The sequence below is a fragment of the Peromyscus eremicus genome, chromosome X, assembly GCF_949786415.1.
Source record: "Peromyscus eremicus chromosome X, PerEre_H2_v1, whole genome shotgun sequence".
NCBI classification, from domain to species: Eukaryota; Metazoa; Chordata; class Mammalia; order Rodentia; family Cricetidae; genus Peromyscus; species Peromyscus eremicus.
This window is the reverse complement of record NC_081439.1, coordinates 69,915,711-69,943,535: the sequence shown is the minus strand read 5'-3', so window position 1 is coordinate 69,943,535 and position 27,825 is coordinate 69,915,711.

The window sequence follows — 27,825 nt, the reverse complement described above, 5'->3', positions numbered from 1 at the left end:
AATGTACCTCCCCATGGGAGGCCTTACCTTCTTGTAGGAGGGAATGATGGGTATGTTGGAAGGGAGGGCTGAAGTGGCAGGAGGAGGGAAGAGCGGGATCTTTGGTATGTAAAATGAATTAAAAATTTTCTTAATAAAAAATAAAATAAAAATTAAAAAGAAAGGAAGAAAAATAAATAAAATCAGAAATGAAAAGGGGGACATAACAACTGAGTTATCTAGAGACACTGAGTAAATCTAGAGAATCATCAGGTTGTTGGGCAATATTATTTTAAGGTATATTACTTTCGTTTATCTTGCATTTGCTTAATTCTGTGAAGCTGTGTTACTATGCCTGTCTATAACACCTGATAGTCTAATAAAGATCTGATGGCCAATAGCAAGGCAGGAGAAAGGATAGGCAGGGCTGGTAGGCAGCAGGAACATATAGAAGGAGAAATCTGGGAAAGAGGAGATAAAATGGAGCCAGAGAAGGAGGAGGACTCCAAAGGCCAGCCACTCAGCTACACATCAAGTCACAGGGTAAGAGTAAAATTTAGAAAAGTACAAGAATATGAATGCTGAGAGGCAAAAGGTAGACAGGATAATTTAAGTTAAGTAAAACTGGCTAGAAACTAAGCCAAACTAATAAGGTCAGGCATTTATAATTAAATATAAGCCTCTGTGTGTGATTTAGTTGGGAGCTGGGTAGAAGGCCCCCCCCAAAAGAGCAAAACCAAATAACAACATCAGGTCATATTTCAAAAGCAGTACTCCACAAAATTGGAAAATCTAAAAGAAATGGACAATTTTCTAAATAGGTACCACATACCCAAATTAAGTCAACACCAGATAAATAATTTAAATAGACCTACAACTCCTATAGAAACAGAATCAGTTATTAAAAGTTTCCCAACCAAAAAAGCCAAGGGGCCAGATGGTTTCACTGCAGAATTCCACCAGAATTTCAAAGAAGAGCTAATACCAGTATTCCTCAAATTGTTCCATACATTACAAACAGAAGGAACATTGCCAAACTCTTTGTGAGGCTACAGTTACTCTGATACCACCAAAACACAAAGACACAACAAAGAGAGTTATAAACCAATCTCCTTCATCAACATTGATGCAAAAATAATAAAATACTGGCAAACCAAATCCAAGAACACATCAAAAAGTCATCCGATTCAATGCAATGCCCATCAATATCCAAACACAATTCTTCTCAGACCTGGAAAGAACAATTCTCAACTTCATATGGAAAAACACACCTGTGAATACCTGATTTTTTGACAAAGAAGCCAAAATTTTACAATGGAAAAAAGAAAGCATCTTCAACAAATGGTGCTGGCATAACTGGATATCTACATGTAGAATAATGCAAATAGATCCATACCTATCACCACACACAAAACTCAAGTCCAAGTGGATCAAAGATTTCAACATAAATCTAGTTACACTGATCCTAATAGAAGAGAAAGTGGGAAGTAGCCTTGAAGACATTGGCACAGGAGATGACTTCCTAAATATAACACCAGTAGCACAGACACTGAGAGCAACAATTAATAAATGGGACCTCCTGAAACTGAGAAGCTTCTGTAAGGCAAAGGACCTGTCAATAAGACAAAAAGGTAGCCTACAAAATAGGAAAGATCTTTACCAACCCCACATCTGACAGAAGACTGATCTCCAAAATATCTAAAGAACTCAAGAAACTAGACATCAAAATATCAAACAATCCAATTAAAAAATGGGCTACAGAGCTAAACAAAGAATTCTCAACAGAAGAATCTCTAATGGCTGAAAGACATTTAAGGAAATGTTCAACATCCTTAGCCATCAGGGAAATGCACATCAAAATGACTCTGAGATACCATCTTATGTCTGTCAGAATGGCTAAGATGAAAAACACAGATGACAGCTTATGTTGGAGAGGATGTGGAGAAAGGGGAACACTCCTCCAAAGATGGTATGAATGCAATCTTGTACACCCACTCTGGAAATCAGTATAGTGGTATCTCAAAAAAATTAGGAATCAACCTACCTCAAAACCCAGCAATACCACTCTTGGGCATATACCCAAAAGATGCTCAACTACAGCACAAGGACATTTTCTCAGCTATATTCATCACAGCATTATCTCTACTAGCCAGAACCTGGAAACAACCTAGATGCCCTTCAACTGAAGAATGGATAAAGAAAATGTGGTACATTTACACAATTGAGTATTACACAGTGGTTAAAAAAAAATGTCATCATGAAGTTTGTAGGCAAATGGACGGAATTAGAAAAAATCATCCTGAGTTGAGGTAACCCAGACCCAGGAAGACAAACATGGTATGTACTCACACATAAGTGAATATTAGATACAAAGCAAAGGATAATCAGGTTACAATCCACAACCCTAGAGAAGCTAGGTAAAGAGGAGGTCACTAAGAGGGACACACATGGATAGCCCCAGGAAGGGGAAAGAGTTAAGATCACCTGGGTAAACTGGGAGGAGCGAGTAGAGGGGAGGGAATGGGAGGTGGGAACTGGAGGGCTTGAGATGGATGAGTTAGGGGAGAGATGAGAAGGGAGAGCAATGAAAGTGATATCTTGACAGAGTGTACCATTAATGGGATGGGGAGAAATCTGAAGCTAGGAAAAACCCCAGGAACTCTCAAGATTGTCCCCAGCTAAGATTCATAGTGGTGGAGAGGGGGCTTGAACTAGCCTTCCCCCTGCACTCAGATTGGTGTCTACCCTAATTGTTATCATAGAACCTATATCCAGTGACTGATGAAAAGCAGATGCATAGACCCACAGCCAAGCACTTGGCCAAGATCCTGGAGTTCAGTTGAAGAGACGGAGGAAGGATTATAAGAGCAAGGGGGAAAAACCACAGAGATAGCTTACCCAAACTAATGGGAGCTCACGGACTCTGGACTGATAGCTGGGGAGCCTGCATGGGACCCAACTAGGCTCTGTGAATGTGGGTGAAAGTTGCATCACTTCAAGTGTTTGTGGGTCCCCTGGCAATGGGACCAGGACTTATCCTGGGTACAAAAACTGGTTTTTTAAAGCCCATTCCCTATGATACAATGCCTTACTCAGCCTTGATGCAAGGAGGAGGTGCTAGATCTGGCCCCAACTTGATGTGCCAGCCTGTGTTGATTACCCAAGAGAGGACTTACCCTCTATGAGGAGGGGATAGTGGTGAGATCAGGGTAGGTGTGGGGCAGTGGGAGAAGAGGTGGGAGATGGAACAGGGGTTGGTATGTAAAAGGAAAGAAAATTTTTAAATAAAATAATGCTAGGTATTTGAATGTAGACAATTTCATAATTCTTATAAGATTAAAATTTACCTAGCAGTAAAGTGTCAACAATGATAATACAAAGTTAACAGGATTATTATAAGTATCAAATATAATGTAGAAAAGCTGGAAGAGCAAATCTTTGTTGTATACAATTGACTAATGTTACTATAAGACACATCAGGGATTTTAATATGTCAAAATATAGATAAAAGGATGAAAAACTAAGACACAATATTGTAAAAATAGAGAGAGGAAAAAGACATAAAGGAAAATATTTTTGCAATATGCAGTAAAACTTGCAGCTAAATATGCACAAAATAATTCAGTAGCAAAGGTAATGGTATCATTTGGAATAAGGACACCAATTAAAAGTCCATTATGGATAATTTCAAAAGCAGTAAAAAACTAATTAAAACTCAAACAATGTTTATTCAACATGTAACAGCAATTTCAAAAAATGTTCATGGTAAAGTAGTTGGTCCCAGTGCCAAACAGTCAGAATTCTCATACTTTCTGATTTTTTTAATATAAAAACTACTTTTTGTTATTTTTAATTATACATATATGTGGGAATGTTTATGCATATGCATAGTGGTGGCCAGAGGCATTGGATCCCTAAGAGCTGTAGTTACAGATTGTTATGAGTTATCCAATATGGGTGCTCGCCATAAAACTTCAGTTCTCTGCAAGAACAGTGTGCACAGAGCCATCCCTTCAGCCACAAACTTTCTGATTCTTAAATCTTATTACAAAAGGTATACTAATCAAATCATTTCAATTGTAATATAAAGATGAACTAGAGACCTGTAGAATAGAAGAGAGATCACAGAGATCTGCCATTTACTATTAAATGATTTTCAGTTTGTGAACCAAACTATTAAAGGGCAAAATGGTGTTGGGGGTTTAGATAACCATATAAAAAAAGCTAACCAAGGACATTTATAAAAAATAACTCAAAATTAATCAAAGATATAAGTATGAGAAATAAAAAGTATGTAACTGTTAAATGAAGATATTAATAAAAAGCTTCATGAGTTTGAATTTGGAAGTTATACTTGACAACAAAGGAAAACAAGGGCTGTGCTTGAAGGGAAGTGATTTTCATTGCCTCTGTTCAGCTTTGGAACTTAACATGATTGCTGTGACCTGAAATATTCAGGAAGCTCTCCAGTAATGGCCCAGAAGCACTTCAGAAAAAGAGGATTTTGTAGAGCCCACCACAATGCAGGTGCCTCCTTCAGGCTGTCAGGACTCTCTGTGGACCCTGAAGTATTTTCATCCTCTGGATCCAGGGACTCATCAGGAACTCCTAATGATAATAACTGACTAACAGAACCGTTTGGTCCTAAGTACAGCCCCCACTAGTCAGATCCAAGTCAGAACCCTCCAACTGATCCAGAACCACATAGACAAGGAAAGAACTCTGATTAGAGTACACCATTTTTAGAAGAATGAAGAATGGGCCATGAACTCACAAGACAGAATGGGGTTGGGTATGAGGAGGATGGAAATCTTTCTTTCCTCTCCATTTTATTTGCTTCTTGGTACTAGTGCCAGTTGGAAGATGAAGTGACTATACTTTTGATGATGCCCGAAGTTCCTTATGATGAAATTCTTTTCTACCTACTGGGGACTGAAGTCAAATAATCAGATATTGAGCTGAAGAAGGCCTATGGGCAAATAGAAGTAATGGCTCATCTCCATAAAAATCATCAACCCTGCACTGAGCACCCTTCAAGTTTTTTGAGCAGTCCTGAAGTGTGCAAGAAACATGAATAGAAAAAAAAAAAAATGACAGAATGAGACGATCCACTCTGTGAATGTGATTCTGTGAATGTTTCAAGATGAACTGAAGAAGGCAATGATACATAGCTTAGGCCAAAGGAAATATGGAGGGTTTAAAATGGACCAGGAGCAAAAGCATGTCACATTCTGCATACAATGTAATGGCTACAACACTCTGAGCAATGAAACTTTTAAACATAGTCAATCATATTGGTCCTCACGTTGCACTGAACATTGAGCAATGTCTGTGACATCACAGAGTTGGCAAGTGATGAGTATAAAACATATCTCCCCAGATATCCAGAGTTCTAAAGCACATTTCATTTATTTCTTAGTTACTAGACACCAGGGTTCAGGAAAGAGACACCCTAGATACATTGGTGCCTCACTGCCCGTGGTTTCTTAAGCTGGGTCTTTCAACATCCTTCAAGGCAGATGTTCAATAGGAACTTCTTTGCAGCCTTGTTCCTTGAGCATAGAGATCTGTGTCCTCCAAGCTCCCAGGAGAGTACCCAAGGGAGAAGCCAAACAGTAGTGTTGAAGAAAGGGAGGACACTATTCCAATGCTGACAGACACCTCTTTTTCTCTTCCTCATATCTAATGCCAAGAAAGGCTAAAGAGCTATGTACAGCTTGTAATGAAGGTTGGTTTATTTTTAAATATATTTGTAAAATAAGTTTTAAATTACTTTATTAGTACTAGTAGAAAGCACCTAAACTACTTTCTCTCTTCCCCAGCACCCAGAAACTGAATCTTGTCTTTTGACAATACAAAAGAAATAGAGTGGTTAGATCAAAGAACCCAGAGGCTAGATGTAGGCCACACAATGTATTCCTGAGGTGCAGAAATGGTATTTCCCTAAGATCTGTCTTCCTTTTTCCTATCATTTGCTCTTAGAGCATAGTGTGCATACCCTACCCTTTTATTTTGATAGGACATAAGGGTGGTTGCACATTATTCCTTTCACCTTCTCTCATTTCCTCCAGCCCTTGCCTGCTCACTTTCTCCCCTACAATTCTTTCTCATACTCAAGATGTTTTGTTTTGTGTATAACAGTTTAAGTAGGGCCATCTGTGTGACCATGGGTTCACAACATTATTTGAGCGTGGTAGGCTCACCACCAGTGAGTACAAAATTTCCACAATGTCTCCTTTCTTCCAGAGTTTCTTCATTATCAATAGATCAACATTAAGGGTTAGGGCCAAGTGAGCCCTTGCCTCATCCATTCTTGATTCTAGGTGTGTCATTTGTTTATAACTCTAGTGCCTGTAGGCATTGTTGTTGTGAGCTCATAATGGCTAGGTCTTGCTTTTGTTTAGAAATTGGCATTTCACCGTCATTATTCCTATCTCTAAGCTCTTACATTCCTTCTATGCTCTCTGAGCCTTAAGGGAAGTGATATAAAATTCTTGTTCAGGACTAAATCCTCAACCATCCTTTACTGTTACCATCTTGTATATCCATGACTCTCTCTCTCTCTCTCTCTCTCTCTCTCTCTCTCTCTCTCTCTCTCTCTCTCTTCACTTCAAAGACAATCTTCTTTGATTACAGCTAAGAATAGGCTAACCTGTCTGTGTAAGCATATACATTTGAAGACAATTATATCTTATCAGTTCAGCTAGGCAGCTTTCTTAGGCTCCATCTAAGGTTGTGGGTTATTTTTGACCAGGTTTGCAGTACTTGGCATGGGCTCACTCTCATGGAAGGATTTGCCTTTAAAGTCTTTATGATTTTGTTTTGTTTTGTTTTTAAACTTGGATTACCAGATAATAGGTTTCCATGTAGTTTGTTTTCCTACCCCATTCATTTTGATTCTCCATCCTTCCCTTGTCTCCTCATCTCTGGTAATATTCCCACTCTCTCCTCTCATTTTAACAGTGTCATACTATTCCCCATTGTTTAAACCATGCCCCCCTCTAAACCCTTTCTTGTGTTCTGGCTTCCAAAGGTATTGCAAATTAGACACAAAAAGCTAAAAAAAATCAGGCTAGGATCTGCATATGAGAGAGAATTTGTTGTGTTTTTCTTTCTAGACCTGGTCTAACTCACTCAGTGTCATTTTCTCCAATTTTGTACATTTACCTACAAACTTGCTTTTTTTCCATATAGTTGAATAAACTGGCATTGTGTATATGCCATTTTTGTTATTCATTTATCAAGTGATTGACATCTGGAATAATTCCATGTTTTAACTTTGATAAATAGAGCTGCAATGAATATGGAAGTGCAAGTGTCTCTGGAGTAGGACATATATTCCCTTGAGTGTATGCCCAGGTGTATGCACTACTCTTTAAACTGATCATACCTAATTTCATTTCACATTTCAAGGGGCTCTTTTTCTTTATGCTGATAAATTAACTAAAAAATAAAAAAGCATGCAGCCTCTAACTTGGGAGGTACAGAGTTGAAACTGGAAACTAGATTTTCCATCTAACTTTCCTCTAATGAGATAAATCACCTAAATTCTGGATTGTTATAAGAACATTCAAAAAATTTTTTTAAGAGGAGACTCATGTTATCTGCTATTTAGGAGGAGAAAGGCTACATGATTCCCAGAAAATCTATAGTGATCCAAAGGTTTATTTTTAAAATTTGTTAATATTCATATGTAGATACCTATTTAAAGCCAAGGTATTGGTTATCTTTCTATAAATGTATCTTTCAATAAACTAAAGAAAATAATAACTACAGGGAATACACCATAATTGAAATTAAAAAAAATTACAAAGCTCTTTACCTCAAAAGACATATGCAACTGAATGAAAAGGAGACAATATTTGCAAATTATGTGTGCTAAAAATTAATATACATGATGTCTATGATTCAACAACAAAAAAACACTCACAAGAGCAAAGAAACTGAATAGACATTGCCTCAAAGAAAGCCTGCAAATGTTCAATAAATATATGGAAAGATACTCAATCTCTAGAGAAATTCAAATTAAAATTAAAATGAAAGTCCTTCTCACATCAATTATCAAACTGTCTCCATGAAAATGCATGATTTCTTGTTATATTCAGATACTCTGTCTTCAATACACAGGAGTGGAATGCTTTGTTTCATTCATAAAGTATATGTGCATTTCTAAGAGATTTGAGAAAGAATACATACCTTAATGATTTGTATATAACCTAGATTTACCTAAAACTTGCATTTTGTTTTCAAATGATTATCTTTGAATCTCTGGGGATTATTTATCTTTTTCAAATTTATTTTTAAATTATTTGATGTAGCTGGAGAATTTCTCTAGAGCTCCCGCCAAGTCCCGCCAGTCCCGGAGCCCACTTATAAAATAAACACACAGACTCTTACATTATTTAAACTGTTTGGCCATTAGCTCAGGCCTATCATTGTCTAGCTCTTACTCTTATATTTAGCCCATTTCTATTAATCTATATTTTGCCACGTGGCTTGTGGCTTATCAGTACCTTACATCTTTCTTGTCCTGGTAGCGACTCCAGGCAATCTATCCCTTCCCTTCCTGTTTCCTCAATTCTCCTCTCTGTTAGTCCCGCCTATATTTCCTGTCTGGCTATTGGCCAATCAGTGTTTATTTATACAGAGTGATATCCACAGCAATTTGACAATTTCATACATGTATGTAATGTACTCTTTTCACATTCACTTCCTATTTCTCTATTTTATCCCCTTGTAATCCAGCTGATACCATTCTTCTTCCCAAGAAGTCTCCCCTCTTTTTTCAAATTTATTTTCTAATTTCTTATAGCCCACTGAGTTCAATTACAGTTACTTGACTGAACATGAGTGGTGGTTATGATTTTTCTTAATTGTACTACCTTTCTTAGAGGAAGAGATGACTCCAGAAAAGTTATAGCAGTGCCAAATCACAATAGTGCAATTCGCTGCTTCTTTCCTAGCTATCTGCAGTATACATGCTATAGAATATTCTATGTACACTGGAGCTCATTAATTTGAAAGAATGTGTCCTATTTGACCCTTCATATATTTCTCTGGCATTCTTCTTTTTCTTTTATAAAGTATGGCAGTTCATTAATTCAAGCTATTTGAGTGCTTTCCTTATAGTTTCTCTCTACATGGAAGACATCTCTCTAGCTAGCTGTCATCCCTGTTATCAGAAAAGATAAAGGTAAATTAACAATATCTACTTTTAATCAACTTCATTCCCTTAACAAAACAATCTGCTAATAAGTTTCTGTCTATAAAATGTTAGGGTAAATTTTATTGGAGGATTTTTGTAGCTATTTGTATTAGTCATCCATGGATATAGAGGTAATCTTTGAGTACTCAGAAAAGTACACAACAGGTATTCAGAAATTTTTGTGCAGTCATTGTGAAGAAGAGTTTATTTAACTCCTGGATATGCAAGCATGGACATGTATTTGTGAAATAAATAAACATTATTACATGAACTGTGTTTGGTTAAAAAAAACTACTCTGCTCTACACTGGAATGAAAAGAGCTATTTAGAAATGTAGAATTTGATTCAGAATTAGTGAATTAAAAGCTTTAATATAATACAGATCAACATATAATTCATATGCACATTAAATCTTGAGGAACGCATAGCTAAGATATTAACATGTGGATTTTGTTGCGACAAGTAAAAAACTAATATTTTAATGTATATATTTTATACCAATAAAAATATATATGAAAGAAAGTAACTCACTGAGGCTAAACCAAGAAATATTGGGTAGACAATAACACAAAGGAGCTATAAATATTTATGGTCAGTTGAATAAAGATATAATAACAATTTTCTTTTCAAAGTAGAGCTTCAGAAAATTTGATGAATGTGTCTCAAACATTTCAATTTATATATGCTGTTAAGCCCAGTTCATGCTATAAAACATTCATCTTTTTTTTTTCTTTTTTTGAATGGTGCACTAAAAGACTATCAAATGTGGTTATTCAATAGGTCAGTAGTAGTTATAAATTCTCTTCTATGGTGTAATTCACGAGCAAGAATAATAATTTTCTAAGGCAATTGGAGAATTAGAGAAAGTGACTTGTAAAATAAAATTCAGACAGCCCCTTCCTATTCAGACATACACAAAGATGTAGAGTAATCCAATCTTCTGTGCCTCAGAAAACACATTTGTACAGTACAGCATTCCTTGAGAATTTGTTTAAAATGTTAATTATAGATGTATAACTCAGATTTCACAACCTGTGTGTGGGAAAGTACTTTGTATTTTAACAAATTCCCATTTTGATTTTTTAATGTGTCCGTATATCATGCATACTTATGTGTATGTATTTGCATTGAGTCTAAGTGGGTATTAGGGGGAAGGGAACATCAGAGTCCACAGTCAAGAAGTCTAAATCTCTTTAAAAAATAAAATATTTGAGGTATGCTATTTTATTTATTGTTTGTTTGTTTGTTTTTGTTGTTTTGGGTTTTTTTTTTTTTTTTTTAAAGACAGGGTATCTTTGTGTAGCTTTGGTGCCTGTCTTGGATCTTGCTCTGTAGACCAGGCTGGCCTCAGACTCACAGAGATCCTCCTGGCTCTGCCTCCAGAGTGCTGGGATTAAAGGCATGCACCACCTCTGCCCCAGCAAGGCGTGCCATTTTAAATACTGTTCAATCGTGGAGTTAGAGAGATAGCCTAGTTGATAAAATTGTTGCCTTCCAGGCACAAAGATCTGTTTGATCCCAGAACTCACATCAAAACAAACAAACAAACACACACACACACACACACACACACACACACACACACACACATTCCCCTAAATGATGACAAATATCTATAACCAACAGAATAACCATAAACTACCCACCCCACCTCTTGGAAATTGGGCATTGCGTTCTCCAGACTGCTCTCTGTTCTCTGGGGATGAAGACATCTTTAGAAAACCTGAGAAAAATGAAATCATGGTTAAGTCCTAAGAAAACTAGCTATAACTTTTGTTGACCAGTCTCTGTGAAGTTGGAAAGGGCAAGGCTTATTTGCAGTCCTAGCTATGGTAATCTGTAAGGCTAGACCATCTCAGCAAGCGGCCTTGAAGCAGTTCTGGATGTAAAACTCTGAGGAAACTAACAGAGGCTTTCTGAGAGGCTGGTTCACCTGGACTACCCATTTTCATTGGTGTCTGGTCCCCTTGCTTTGGAAACACACAAACTACCTAAGCTGACATATACATCTGCATTAACACAAATATAGACCATGCATTATATACAAGTCAGCCAAAGATGATTAACGGTTTTATATTTGAGCAGGTAAAATATATGTCTCTTGTCTTACAGTTTTTCTAAGTTTATTTTTTTATGTCTGTATCCAGGATTTTCAGAGTCTTCCCCAATCAAACCTTGTCCCTATTAACCTAGAAGGAATCCACAGCCTTTCATTTCCTGTAGAAGCAAAAGCACAACATCTTCCCCAAAGCAATACATTTTCTGACTTCTATTTTAAAGTTAAGGCATTCCTAAAGTATCTAGGCTGGTTTAATTCAGCAGTCCCTGTTACAATCCCATGTCTCCCATCTGCTATTGTTCACTCATCAGCATTCCAAAAATTCAAAGACAACCATACAGGATGCAGACTCTCTGTATTTCCCATTTCTCTACATGGCTTATTCTTTTTTATTATTTATAAACCATTTAACTTTTTCCATGACCGTCTATACCAATTTTCTTTTCTTTCTTAAGTCTATGCACATTTTTAACCACACTGTAACCTGTTTAGAGGTTTTTGGGTTTTTTTTCCATCTGAATCTGTCTTTTCTGCATATGTCTAGCCTTTTCTGTCTACATGAGCAAAACACCTGAAACTGCTAAGCTACTGCTGGGTCCTCCACCATGGCTTTGGTGGCTTGCTCTGTTCTCTGCTGGGGTCACTGAGAGCCAAGCCTTAACCTCATGGGCCTGGTCCTGAGGTGTATTTGACTGGAGCTTCATTCAACCCAGGTCTGGGATGTCAGTACTGGGGCTACAGCAGGTGGTTTTACTTACCTTGTCATTTCTACTTAGCTTATCAGTTAAGCAGAGCCTCTTAAAGAAGCCATATCTGTAGCTAAAGTTTTCCTGCCTGGCCCACAGTCAGGACAAATCTCTCCTACCTGCCAGTCCCACAGCCGCTCAAACCCGACCAAGTAAACACAGAGACTTATATTGCTTACAAACTGTATGGCCGTGGCAGGCTTCTTGCTAACTGTCCTTACAGCTTAAATTAATCCATTTCCATTAATCTATACCTTGCCACATGTCTTGTGGCTTACCGGCATCTTCACATGCTGTTTGTCATCATGGCGGCTGGCAGTGTCTCTCTGACTCAGCCTTCCACTTCCCAGCTTTATTCTCCTCCTTGTCCTGCCTACACTTCCTGCCTAGCCACTGGCCAATCAGTGATTTATTTATTGACCAATCAGCAACACACTTGACATACAGACCCACAGCACATATCCCTTTTTTTCCCCAGCTACCTCAGGCCCTTTGTAGAAATTTGGGCCCCATGTTCGAATGCGAAATGTACCAGGCTTTTTCTTTTGAGCCATCAACCAGCTCCCAAATCGTGACCCAGAAGCTTATTGTTAGTTATGAATGCTCAGCCTACCTTAGGCTCATTCTGACTAGCTCTTTTAACTTACGTTAACCTTTTTCTCTTTATCTACCTTTTGCCTCAGGGCTTTTTACCTTTCATTCTTTCTGTATATCTTACTTTTCTGCTGTCTCCATGTATGGCTGGGGGCTGTCTCAGCTTTTTATTAGATCAATCAAGTGCCTTAGGCAGGCAAAGTGAAACAAATGCAACACATCTTTATATAATTAAACATACATAACACAAACAAATGTAACACACCTTTACACAGTTAAAGAAATATCCCGCAGCATAAGCAAATGTAACACATCATTGCCAAGTTAAAATAATATTCCACTTAAAGAAATGATGTATTAATATAATCTCAAAAATAAATTTGACTTTTACAAGAGGGCCCTGTTTTCACTGTAACAAAATATTTTGACTTGTACACTGTAGTACTCTAATTACTCCAAGCAAAACTGTTATCTTTCTCTTAAGAGGCTCGACAATTTTCTCTGGCAAGTTATTTTACTTCATGATCAGTTTATCTACAGTTTCCAAAATTCTTCAGCTCTATCCATGTCATCACTCACTTGCAAATTATGTATTATGTATTATTGCATCATTTAAGCAGCCCAAAGATGGCAATAATTCATTATTTTAGTCAATTCCACTTATTTTTCTCAACATCACAAGCTGTTGGTTTCAGTCATAGCCATGATCATTATGGTGCTGAAAAGTACATCCATGTTTGGTTCTCATTCAAGGTCACTTAAAGTTTTTCCATGATTGATAGACTCACTTTTCATAGTTTTGGTTTTCTCATTATCTGCGTAGCTAATAGTTTAACAACTTCTATTGAAAGGGAAAAATCAGTAGCCATCTTGAGAGATGCTTCCCCCTCCCCGACTCCAAAGATATTTGCTGACCAGCAGTTTGAGAAGTGATCAGAAGTTGAACTTAAGGTTGGGACAATAAATCTATGTATCATGGACTTGGCAAAACAAGATATGGGGAGTAATTGACTCAACTGACCAGAAGTTGACCCTAGAGGAGAGTTGGACTGGAACAATAAATCTGAGTGTATGTATCCTGGGTTCAACAAAAGCAGGACATAGGGAGTAAAAAATTTATATCTCTGTAGATACCCTGAATCCTGTTAGCCATCAGTAACCTCATGCTTATAGTTCAGCCAGTGACTTCAAAGAACTGCCTCACCCCTAACCCCCTCGTCCAATCCCAAGCTGCATGTAAACTTTTCCTATATAAACCCCTTAAAGTGAGTGCTGGGGGCCTTTCTTCTCCACCTGCTGTGTCAAGTGCTGGAAGGTGGACCAAGCTTGCTTGTTTGGTTAATAAAAACCTCTGTGTGCTTGCATCGGATAATGGCTCTGTGGTGGTCTTACTTGGGGGTCTTGCGACCTGGGCACAACACTATCACATTTTTTTTTTTTTGCCCTCCAACAAAGGGCCTGTTGCAATTTGATATAATTGGTGAAAATAGCCACCAGTGATTTTCTGCCTTGATACTCATTAATCATATCTAACATTGTTTTTGTGAAAGTTACTCAATGTAGCCTCTTATTGGTGATATTAGCAGTATAGTATGCTTAGAAATAATTGTGAACAGGATAAGATGAAACCATGAAAGAGAAAAATTATGCAATCAAGAAGTGCAGTACACATATGATGGATAAGGCTTCTGATGGCATACACAGAATACTGTTTAGCAATAAATTTTATTATAAGGAGAAGTATTGTGTGGTGGGTCACAAGAATATATTATAGAGATTCAGCTATGTATTAAAGCTATACTTTGATCGGCCAAAGATCTGTCAAAAGGCAAGTCGTTTATTATGAATATTTGGTGCTATACAGCTTTTAATATTTCAGCTCTCTTCTGCTACGTAATTCTTGCATGCCCAAATATTTCCCGACCACTTGGCTAACAGTTCAGCTCCCCAGATCTGCAGAACTTCTAGGCAACTAACTCCCCTGCTGAGCTTAGGAGACAAGCTGGCTGGAGATGCAAGATGTGTAGCTTTATTTCTTGTGCAAATGATGCCTTGAGGCCTAGTGGCTCTCCAGAGCAATTGACTGAGAACAAAAGAGGTTTTTACATATCAAGGTGGAAGGTAGAGCAACATTCCTGAGGAGGCAGAAAACTACATAGCCAGGGAAAGAAAGGACAGGCCTTTTTTTTTTTTTTTTTTTTTTTTTCTGTAGAGCTGACAGAACAGCATGACCAGGGAGAAGAGAAGAAAGAACACAGAGGTAATATAGATGGTAAGGCAGAACTCTTTAGCCATGAGTAGAGAGTTGTAGAGATGGAGAATGAAGAAACAGAGGACGAAGATGAGGCTGGAAGCGGAAGAGTTTAGTTGTTAGCAGGACTATGAGAGGGAACCAGACAGAATTGAAACTGTGTAGAGAGGATTTTATCCCAGAGAAATAAATTAGACAGACAAAGAGCTTGGTATATCTAGATTTATTCTTCTCCTGAATGCCTGATGGAGCTGTAACTGAATATTCTTAGCAGAATAAAACTAACAGATGTAAGTGCATAGTGTACGTAGAGTTTTTTCCCTCAGATATCCCATGTGGGATGTAGCGAAATCCCTGGAACCTGAGTAATCTATAGTATTGTATGAAGATAAAATGTAAAATATGGTAACTATATTAGAAAGAAACATCAACAATTCTTATCATTGTAAAATATTATTACTAAGTATAATTATATGTCTGTACTTCAAAATAATTGATCCACCAGGACCAAAAGAGGCAAAACTCTACCAGTTTATTATCAAGGAATTCATATATTTCCTTGTAAAAGAAATACCAATAGACACCCTTGCAATTTTCTATTTTTTCCCAGTTATTACTGCTGAATTTTCAGAGACTGCTCAACCAGCCATGTTGCCTCTTCTGAGCTAATGAGTCTACAAAGATCAGAGTCTGTGAGGATATATCTATCTTTACCTAGTAATCACTACCAAATAACCTCTTTGACTTCTGAACTTCTTGACGTGGCTCTTATTTGAGCACAATCTAAGTCATTATTTCGAATTTTCTATATGAGAAGAGACCAGAATAAGATGAAATCAAAGACTACTAGACACATACACACAAAGAAAAAAAAAAGCATAATTCCTAGAATAAATTGAGTTAATTGGATACATGACTAAATATTTTTAAAAATATTAATATTTCTTTGTGTTCTCTGAATTCTACAACTCCATGATATACTGGAAATATGGACGCATTGAAATAGTATTAAGAGTTGGGAATTTGCCGGGCGGTGGTGGTGCATGCCTTTAATCCCAGCACTTGGGAGGCAGAGCCAGGCGGATCTCTGTGAGTTGGAGGCCAGCCTGGACTACCAAGTGAGTTCCAGGAAAGACGCAAAGCTACATAGAGAAACCCTGTCTCGAAAAACCTAAATAAATAAATAAATAAATAAATAAAAATAAAAAATAAATAAATAAAGAGTTGGGAATTTGCCGGGCGGTGGTGGCGCACACCTTTAATCCCAGCACTTGGGAGGCAGAGCCAGGCGGATCTCTGTGAGTTCGAGGCCATCCTGGGCTACCAAGTGAGTTCCAGGAAAGGCGCAAAGCTACACAGAGAAACCCTGTCTCGAAAAAAAAAAAAAAAAAAGAGTTGGGAATTTGAGGAGGCAATTAAAGTATAATATCTGACTGCCTAAATTGTATCAGTGCTCTTACATAAATCTTATGGGAGCTTCTTTTCTCTCTTCCATCTTTCAAGATTTTCCATCTTGGAAAAAGAAAAGACATACTCAACAGACACCTAAAATATACATGTACATTAACTTTGGATTTCTGGAATATAAATATTAAATTTTTCTCATTCATCCTCCATTTAAGACATTTTCATGTCAACCTTCGTTGACTGACATACTTAGTTTCTATTCTACACTGGTAACTATTAACCATTAGTTTTAGGGCCCAAGGATTGTTATTTCTCAGAGGCCATGTTTTGTAGAACTTGCTGAGTAGGATAATATGAACCGGACAATCATAAATGATCCCAAAGGAAAATGGAGATTCTACCAGCCATATCTCTTATACCAGCTAAGTCCAGCTCAATAATCTACCAACAAATAGTATATATACATAAATATGCATAAATATATATTAAGGTCAGTTTGTTCCCTAATATTATGAATTATGACATACAAAACTACAATCTTGCCAGGTGGAAATGTTGCACTCTTTTAATACCAGCACTTGAGAGGCAGAGACAGGAAGATATCTAAAGACCAACTAGGTCTACAGAGTGAGTTTCATACAGCCAGGGTTACACAGAGAAACTCTGTCTTGAAAAAAAAAGAGGAACAAACAAACAATAACTTCAAGCTCAGATTAAATTTTGAACACTCTTAGTTTTTTTAAAAATTACTAACCTTTTTAACACAATGGGACAGTATGAAGTACATATTACTGGGAAAAGTTCTCTACTATCATCTTAGATCTGAAAAGGCTGGGACCCAATAAATTAATTGATGACAGGGAAATATGAAAAATGGCATGGCTTAGTTCTATATTTACAAAGATACATGAAAGACTACTCAATGATCAGATACTTGCTAAACAGCCATAGACAAAATTTCAGATGTCAAATTTAAACAAAGAGTGGTAGATTTATAGCTTCAATATGGTAAGGTGGAGCTATGGAAGGTTCCCTTGAGACATTTGGTATGCCTTCATTTGGTGGTCTATTTTATTTTAAAATACTTTATGCTAATTCACTCAAAATAAAAGCATCACTCAACTAGTTTAAGGAAGCAACACAAACAAAAGTTTTATATATATATATATATATATATATATCAGTGAACTTCTCTACAGCCAGAACAGCCATCCTGAAACAATAGAACTATGATTAGTGTCTTACACTTTCGCTATCAATTACATTTTTATTCCCTTTTCCATCACAAGAAGAGAAAAGGCTATGATGAATTTAAAGTAGAAAAACATATTTATATCCTCTTTCATGACTCATAAGTTCTTTAGTCTGACTTTGTGACAGCTGAATTTACTCTTCAGCATAATGTTTTCCTTTTAAATTAATTCTTAAATAAATTATAAGAAGCAATGATGTTCCCACAAATGTAAGTGAAAATAGTATATGTAACATTAACAAAAATATCTATTATAGAGTTTGAAGTAAAATTGTGAGTTCTAATTTCTCCTAATACAAAAGGGTGAAAGCAAAATCTTTCTCCATAATTAAAAAGGATTCCAGAAACTTTATGCTGAAGAGTCTAAACCCAAGTACCTCTTCCTACTAAAATATGTGGAAGAAGCTTTTCCTTAGGTAGCCAGTAGCTTGTTGATAAAGAAAAAGTAAGTCGATTTCCTCCCATTACAGCTGCTCCCTACTTTGCCATTTCAAGCTTAGTAAATCACTTTCTGCCTCAATGGTCCTAACAAAAAGCTGGAATTGTATCCTGTTAGCACAATGCAAACTGTACTGCAGCCAGCCTGACATTTCTGCTAAATGCATCACTAGTCTATGCTGAAAAGACCATCACATTGTTATTTGGTGCAGTTTAATTTCTGTTCTCATATTTTGGAAATATATCACCCAAATGAAAAAGATAATCATATTTTGCTCATATTTTATATCTTCCTCTCTTTTTTTCTTCCTTTTTCTCTCTCTACAAACAGAAAACAAAATACTCAAATGAGTTTAATATGATCATTGTTCCCATATGGAAACCATTCACCTTTAAGCTATAATTACAGAAAACAGACTCTTTTTGTAGCTTTCATAGCTCTGCTTTTCTCCTGACATTAATTCAACAGGTTCTGGTAGGTCAATACTTGTTTTTCTAATTCTTCATGGCGATGATACATTTAATTTTTTTCTATGTACATACAATGTGTCTTAAACATAACCAGGCCCTATTTTTTAACTTCCCCAGCTCCCTCCAATGCATTTCCCACCTAAACATTTAATCTATTTCTTTCTTTCTTTCTTTCTTTCTTTCTTTCTTTCTTTCTTTCTTTCTTTCTTTCTTTCTTCCTTCCTTCCTTCTTTCCTTCCTTTCTTTCTTTCTCTCTCTCTTTCTGTCCTCTCTCTCCCTCTCTCCCTCCCTCCTCCCTCCCTCACCCCCTCTCCTGCCTCTGCCCTCTCTGTTTTTGTCTCTATCTTTGTCTCTTTTCTTATATCTCACTGATTGCAATTAGTCCTGCTCATATGCACACAGGAAGTGGCCAACCACTGTGATATGTGCAAGCTACCACTGGGCACATCCTCAATGAAAAATGATTCTTCCTCCCTAGCAGTCATTAACTGCCAATAGCTCCTCAGCTCCTTTGGAACCCATCACTAACTCACACTGAAAATTTAATTGGCTTGATTGTATATAGACAACAACAGGTACTGTGAGTTCATGTGTACAGTACTCATGTCACACCCAGAAGATAGTACACAATGTTCTTTTCTATCCTCCATACCATACATTCTTTCTGCCATATCTTCTGTGACCTTTCTTGAGATTTGTTGCTAGAGAATTTAATGGAGTTGTCACGTCTACAGCTGAACAGTCACAATCACTCTCAACAATTTGAATCTCTGAAAAGGAACACTGAAAATCTATGAGTATAAACATAAGTATGTAGAGGACATTTTGACATGATGACCACTTAGCAAAACAGCAATATAGGAGATTCTTGACTAGAGTCTATGACTTCCACAGTCATGGAATTTGATTGTGTTTACCACACCAGACAGCAATGAAAGACTTTGGCCACAAGTCCAAGCAACTGGTTAGTTACTCCATATCAGTCATGCCAGTATTACACTAGTAGGTACATTTTGCACACAAGCAGCTATAGTAGCACATATAGTCCTGTAGAAGAACGGTCTTGTTAAATAAGAAACACAGAAACAATGCAGAGATGAAAGCCCAAGAGGTCAGAGCTAAGAGTCTTACCCTTCACTGCTGCAGCTATCCTCTTCAGCCAAGAGAGCTACTTCCTATGTGTTTGTCTTTATATAGACTTTCTGTTCTGCCTTCTCATTGGTTGTAAACCCAACCACATGACCTCCTCATCACTGCCTGTCTGTACCGACCTCCAGGTCTTCTATGGTTGGTATTGAGATTAAAGGCATGTGTCTCCATGCTGGCTGTACCCTTGAACACACAGAGATCTGCCTAGCTCTGCCTCCCAAGAGCTGGGATTAAAGGTGTGCACAACTACTGCCCAGCTTCTGCTATGGCTTGCTGTTAGCTCTGACCCCCAGGCACCTTTATTTATTAACATACAAATAAAATCACATTTCAGTACAAATAAAATATCACCATATAGTCCAGAGATGGGTAAGGCACATACCTACACACACACACACACACACACACACACACACACACACACACAGAGTCAGTTTGAGATTGATTTCCCTAGGTCCTGTATACAAAGTGTACGATACCTTCATCAATAGGTTTTTACCATTTGTTATGGTTGACAAGCAAAGGCAAAAACAATAGTTTGTATTATTTTGGGTGACTCAGTGGCATCCTTGATCAATCTATAAGAGGTAAACCATAACTGGGACTGATATTTTCCCTTAATAACTTGTGTCTTCTAGGAGAAGGATTGTCAACCCATACAAAATATCTGTTCATACTCTTTTAAAAATAGTTTTTAAATTTCCTTATTAAGTAGTGAGTTTTCTTAGGTCTTCACACACTTTTAGTTTTGGTTACCTATACTACCTTCTCTGTTCTCCCATACCTCTGTCTCTATCTCTAATTCAAACATTAACTCTAAGGAGTACCTCTTGTTCTTCCATATCACATGTGTCCTGTAATTTCTTATGCTTTTCCACATAACTTTTTCATAGATTCTTCATCTTGGTTAAAAGTTCCTCTGCCCTCTTGTTTGCACATCCCCCCATTCCACTCACTACATGGGCTTTATGCAACTTATATTCTCCCTCTCTACTTTCATTTTACCTATATTCTACTATCTCTTTTCCTGAAGACCTCCCCTGGGATGATTCCAAAACTCTCAGCTTGAAGCAAATTGTGTTCTTCAAAAGTTCACATCTTGAAATTTTAACTGCCAACATAATTATATTTGGAGATAGGGCTTTTAAGAAGTAATTTAGGTTAAATGAATCCATAAGGCAAGGTTTCTAATCTGATAGATTTGCTGCCTTATAATGAAAGAAAAAGAAATAAAAAGCTTATAGATACTGAAGAAAAGCCATGTGAGTTAACAGCAAAAATTTAGATGTTTGAAAGCCCAGAGAAAATTTACTGTAGAACCTTACAGTGCTGTACTATTGGCTTTAAAATTCTAGTTTCCAAAACAAAGAGGAAACAAATATTTGTTTTTTAAGCCCACTTTTCTACAGTATTTGGTAATGGCAGGTTGATCTAACTAATGCAACTTCATTTTGTTCTATACTAAGAGATATTCTGGAATCAGGAAAAGGAAAATTTTAAATATGATCATATTTTGTGCCAAAAATTCCTGGCTGCATCATTCCCTCATTTCCTTCTCACTAACAAAGTATAGCTTTTACACTATTAGAAAATAATATGTAATATCAAAGTAGACCTATTTTGTTTTTTAAATAATTTTCTTCTAGTCATCTGTCTTCCTAGGAATATACAATACTGTTCCCTCTAGTCTTGTGATTCACTGTTCTGTCTTCAATGTCTTTAGATGAAAAAATTACTGTCATATTTCATTAATATTTGGCATTCATCATGAAAGTTATTATTATCCATCTCCAGAGCTTGACTAGAGGAGAAAGATATTGAAGGTTTCTACATGAGTGGCATTTTTTTAAGGGGTCTAAGATTTATGACATATCAGAGAAGTATAAAGCATCTGTTATTCATTAAATAATATTTTTTAAAAAGGTGGTTTTCAATAGTATTTCTAAATCATACTTAAAGAATAGGAAATTTTAGACACTTATACACCCCTTCAAACACAATGAAAACAGAATTTGTGACAATTACTAAATTAATTTAATACAATAACCCAAAAAAGCATAGTGAAAATTTATTTTAGTAAATGTCCTAAAATGTACAGAGAACAGAGATGAACAAATCAGATAAATTTTAGATTACAAAAGGAAATTACCAAGAACTAAAAATTTGAAAATCTATTAGTTACAGTATAGGTAGATGACTTTGTCTTTGATAGTCAAATTCAGTACACCATTGGTAATTATTCCATTTATAGCTCACAGATTATTTAAAATTGTTTTCCATATATTTTAAATACAAAATGTGTATTTTAATATCAAGACATACATACAATGGCAATCACATATACATGCAAAAGAGTAAAATTCATATGAACACAGAAATTAGGCAGAGATTCATGCAGTGAATTATAAAATTGTAACTGTATATTCAGGCATAAGTGCCTTTACGTGTTTATCATCAATTTTGCAACCTTGTAAATGTGGCAGATTAAAAACTCAAAGTTTCACCAAATGTCAGAATCAAAGTAACAGGTTCTTTATTTCTCCCAAAAAATTACTGCAAGCTCTTTGCCAAGGTTCACTTTCTGCCTATAATTTTTCAATGTCCTCCTTAGTTAAAGGTATGACAATTTCTGCTGGGTCTATTCTTGTTAATTGATGAAGTCTCAATTTTCCTTTTAAAATCAACTCAGAGATCTTTTCCATATAAGTTTTTATTTTTTTCTCTATTTATTTGGTAGAAATATCCATTCCAATATAATATCTTCCCTCAATATTAAAATTTCTATAGGAGAATGCTTAGAGGGTAAAATAACCAAAATGTAATCAAGCTTTGAATCCCAATGATCCACATGTGCATCCTGTATTTTCTTTTCCACCAAAGCCAATTCTCTGTCCACTTCAGCTGATAATTTTCTTAGACTATTTAAGTCCTTGTTACCCTCTAAAGTCTTGAACAAATTACTCAGTTCATCATTTTTTACCCCAGTAGTGATCAATAGATTGGAAATGTCTCCTAATAATCTTTGAAAGTCATTAAGAGTCCATAATTGATCTCTCCTGTCTTGAGGGATAATTCTATTACAAGTTGTCCACAAGTTTAACATCTGCTTCAAAAAAGATGAGTGGATGCCATATAAGACTATTGATTCTTTCTATCTCCTCAAATCTAACATTTGCACAGGAGTCCAATCAGCTTGTATATAGCCTTGAAGATATCTATCATGTGGCAGTTCTTGTAAGGTTATTGGATAGATTAATGTTGGCTGTTTGAAAGCCTTAGACTGTTTCTCTGTCACATTATAATGCAATGCTGAGATTGTTTCTCCTTTAAAATCTTCTGTCTGGATCTGAATGTATTTATGATCTGTTTCAACAGGTTTTTCTAAAACTTTTATCTTGGCACTCATATTAACTAACCTTTTTAATGATAAAACAAAAATAATCAAATAATATTTATAATTGACATTACATAAATCCCACTACATTTAATTATCCTCTCATTTAATTGTTCCCTTTTCAGGTTGTCTGATGTACTATCAAACAAAGACCAAGCTCTATCCATTGTAGAAATGTTTCTCGTTTTTTAATGTGGAAAAAAAAACCCTCTCTTTTAATTCCTCCCTTTAAGAAATCCCAACTGACTCACCAAATCTGGTGACAATGACGATTCAGATGATGGTGTGGAAGCAGCCTGAGGATGGGGCCCACCCAGAGAAAGCCAAAACCCACCAGGAGAGGAAAGACTGAAAAGATCCAGCCACCTATCCAGGGGAAGTATGCAAAAGTGGCTAACTCCTGCAGTTTTTGGAGCCCAGAAACCTATGGAAATTGCTGCAGAGAGGCTGCAACAAAAATTTAGCCAGTGGGTTAAGGAGTCTAGCCAAGGCAGGGTGGAGATTCCAGCTGCGTGTAGCTCAGACCTGAGCCACGGACCGCAAGGCCACAGACAAGCAGCATTTTCATGAATTCGTGCCCCACAAGTTGGATGCCAGATGTTCGAATTCTAAAAGGTCTTTTAATAAAAACCTTCCAGGTGTTAGGGTTAATGCTGAAAGGTCAGAGAGACAAAGTAACCAGCCACAGCCACCACCTCTTACCTCACCAACTCCTCAGCCTGAAAAGCCTCTGATTCCTGTCTCCTCATGCCTTATATACCTTTCTCTGCCTAGCAATCACTTCCTGAGATTAAAGGCTTATGTGCTTCCCAAGCAAAGGCTTGAGATCTCAAGTGCTTGGATTAAAGGTATGTGACTCCCAAGTACTGGGATTAAAGGGCTGTGCTACCACTGCCTGGCTTTGTTTCTCTCCTAGACTGAATCAATCTCATATAGTCCAGGGTGGCTTTCAATTCACAGAGATCCAGACAGATCTCTGCCTCCTGAGTGCTAGGATTAAATGTGTGTGCCACAACTGCCTGGCCTCTATGTTTAATCTAGTGGCTTGTTCTGTTTTCTGATCTTCAGGCAAAGTTTATTAAGGCACATAATATATCACCACAATCCCTTGAGAATTTGAGGATCCAAAGTTCTCAGCCTCAATAGGGTCACCCCCATAACTCTATGCCAAGTTACAGGATCCCATACTTTAGCAATTAAGGCCCTTACTTTAACCATACACACCCTCCGATATTGGGAATCAAATTTTCTTTGTAATTCATCCAATTTTATTATGACAGTTTCAGTATGATTTTCTATAACTTGAGCTCTGAGGCTGCTAGAGAGAAGATTCTCTTTCACAGCACACCTAGAAACCTTTAGACTATCTGCACTCATCTGGAGCTGGTCTGTTTTTGTTTTCACTGAGTTCACTGCTATAATTCATCACAATCTTTGATGCTAGAATTTAGATAATTTTTTCATGGAAGTGGAAGCCTGAGGCAGAGAGACGCTGCCAGCCACCGCCATGAGAAGATGTTAAGATGCTGGTAAGCCATGAGCCATGTGGCAACTTATAGATGAATAGAAATGGGTTGATTTAACACATAAGAATAGTTAGCAAGAAACCTGCCACAGCCATACAGTTTATAAGTAATATAAGTCTCTGTGTGTTTACTTGGTTGGGTCTAAGCAGCTTCGGGACTGGCAGATGAGAGAGATTTGTCCTGACTGTGGGCCAGGCAGGACTGGAGAAAACTTCAGCTATATCAATATATGCTGTAATTCTGAATTAGACTCTAATGCCAATGAATGAATGGATATGCCAGCGAGAGTAAGAACAGGCAGAAAAAGCATGAAAACTTCCTTCTTTCATGTCCTATATATATACTGTTACCTGAAGGCCCAGATTAAAGGTGAATTTTCCTTCGTAAAAAGATCTGGATTAATGGTGTATCTTCTAGCCTCAAAAGATTCAATTAAGAAAATATCCATCACCAATGTACCCAGTCACTTGTGTTTTAGTTAATTCCAGATGTACACAACTTGACAACTAAGAATAGCATCACAGAAGGCATTATAGAAAGCAGCAGGAAGGACATCAGTGTAAGGAAGCTGAGAACTCACAACTTGAAACAAAAGCACCATGAGAGAGCAAACTAGAAATAAGCAGGACCTTTTACTCTCAAAATCTACCTCCAGTGATGCACTTCCTCTATGAAGGCTATATCATCTAAATATCACCAAACAGTATCACTGCATCACCAACTAGGGACTGTGTATTCAGATACCCAAGATTATGAGAAAAACATTTTCATTCAAATCATCAAGGTATGCATTTGTACATGTGAAACACATCAAGAAGTATACATTAAATATATACAATATATACAAATAAATTATATCTCAATAAAATGTTTATTAAAATGGACGAAATAGCTAAAAGATTACATATGATGACTACATTAAAAGTTAGGCAGTTTACATGTCATTGGGAAATTTCAGACAATATACAATTTTAGACTTGTAATGATGAGTAATGTTAGAAAAAAAAAGTCAGTGTGATGTTTTGAGTGAGAATGGCCCTCACAGGATCATATATTTAAATGTTTTGTCCTCAGTTGTTGGAACTATTTGGAGAAAGGATAAGAGGTATAGCCTTGTTGAAGGAGGTATGTCACTGGAGGTGGGCTATAAGGTTTCAAATGTCCATAGTGTTATACTATCTACTACATGATTGTAGATGAAATGTAAAAACTTAGCTACTGTTTCATTACTGTGCCTACCTGTCTGCTGCCATGCACCGCATCATAATGGTCATTGACTTTATCCCTTGCAAACTGTATGCAAGCTCCCATTAAATCTTTTCTTCTATAAGTTTCCTTGACTGTGGTGTCTCTTCATTGCAATAGAAAAGTAATTAAGACACTCAGTAAGTTAGAACTGGTTCCAAGGAAGCAAGAGACTGAAAAAAGAGAGGTGGAAAGATCTAGAATTCCATAAAGTGTACACTCAATTAGAAATCTACCTGATTTGTTTTAAGATAATATCAAAGGTCTGACACGTTGTAAATATCAGGTTCTAATAGTAATGTTCCATATACCAACCTAAGGATTTTGTCTATTTAAATTCTGTTGAAAAAAAAAAGGAGAAAAGATGATTAAGCTTTTTGAGATAAATCATGCCTGTTTTGTCCCAATATAACTTCAGTTATATTAATCAGAATTTGTGGTGGTATTGTGTTCCCCAAAATATTGTGTATCCTAATAAACTTATCTGGGGTCAGAGAACAGAAAAGCCACTCGATACTTAGCATAGGCAGTGGTAGCACACGCCTTTAATCCTAGCATTCCAGAGGCAAAAATCCATCTATTCAAGGATACAGCCAAGCATAGTGACTCACGCCTTTAATCCCAGAAAGCGATCCTTTAATCCCAGGGAGTGATGGCAAAAACAGAAAGATATATAAGGCGTGGAGACCAGAAACTAGAAGCATTTGGATGGTTAAGCTTTTAGATTTTGAACAGCACAGTTCAGCTGAGAGCCATTGGGATATGAGGACACAGAGGCTTCCAGTTTGAAGAAACAAGATCAGCTGAGAAGTTGGCCAGGTGAGGTTAGCTGTGGCTTGTTCTGTCTCTCTGATCCTCCAGCATTCACCACAATAACTGGCCTCAGGTTTGATTTTATTAATAAATACCTTGTAAGATTCCTGCTACAAGAATTCATGCAACAAATGCTTTTGAAAGGAAAAAATAAAAAGAACATCAAATACTAGAAAAAATGACGATCAACAGAAATGCCTATTTGTTGCTTTGAAGATGAAAAACAATACAGCTACTTTAGGATACAGTATTAGTTAGTGCTTATTGCAAAGAAACAAAACATAGCTCGATAATGTAACATTCATCTTCCTAGTTACTTAAATGAATGAAAAACTTGTACTACCCAAATCTACAGATTCATAATTACAACAGTTTAGTTCAAAGTTGCAAAAACTGTCAATAACTAATATGACTTCCAAAATAATATTGTTGGCAAGTAAGATAGTTCAGAGAGTAAATGAAGCTACCAGCAATCTTGGTGACCTGAGTTCAGTTCTCAGTATTCACAGGGTGGAAGAACAAATCAGACTACAAAACTGACCTTTATTGTCTACATGCCATGGTACACACACACACACACACACACACACACACACACACACACACAAGATTTTTTAAAGTAAAAAAATTATTCTTTGTGATAACTTAGTTGTGAGAACATGATATATGATTGCCCCACATCATGCAAATATATGGAACTGTTAACCTTAATGGAAACTATTGAGTTTAAAAATAGTGTAACTATATCATTTATAGATAGTGCTGATGAAAGTGTGTGCTAATAGCGACATAAACAGCATGAATATTTTTAGAATGTGCTCTAAAATTGCAAGCAAGTATTTTTATAGCATTACTAACAAAATTGTATTCCCTAAATGTATATAATATTTACCTCCCCAGAAAATTGTCTGTGTATAATTTAAAATTTGGCAAGCCCTTCACTCTTTTCCTTTGGTATACAGTGGAATGACAAATCAACATATTGATTACCTCACAGAATTTTTGGGGTGGGAACACTTAAAATATTCTCTAAGCAATTTTTGCATCTTCAGTCACCATGTGCAATGAATCCTCAGAATTCATTCCTCCCGACAATTTGAAATTTTGAATTGGTATTTTCTTCTTTGACTAACATCTTCCTAACCACCATGCTATCTACTATCTCATTCTATTTCTGTGTACTTGACTTGTATATTTCACTTTACATAATGGTATTTGCCTTTCATTTATGCTACTAATGTTGTACAACTTATGTACAGTAAGAAAATGATAACAGGGAGGTGATGAGTGAATATG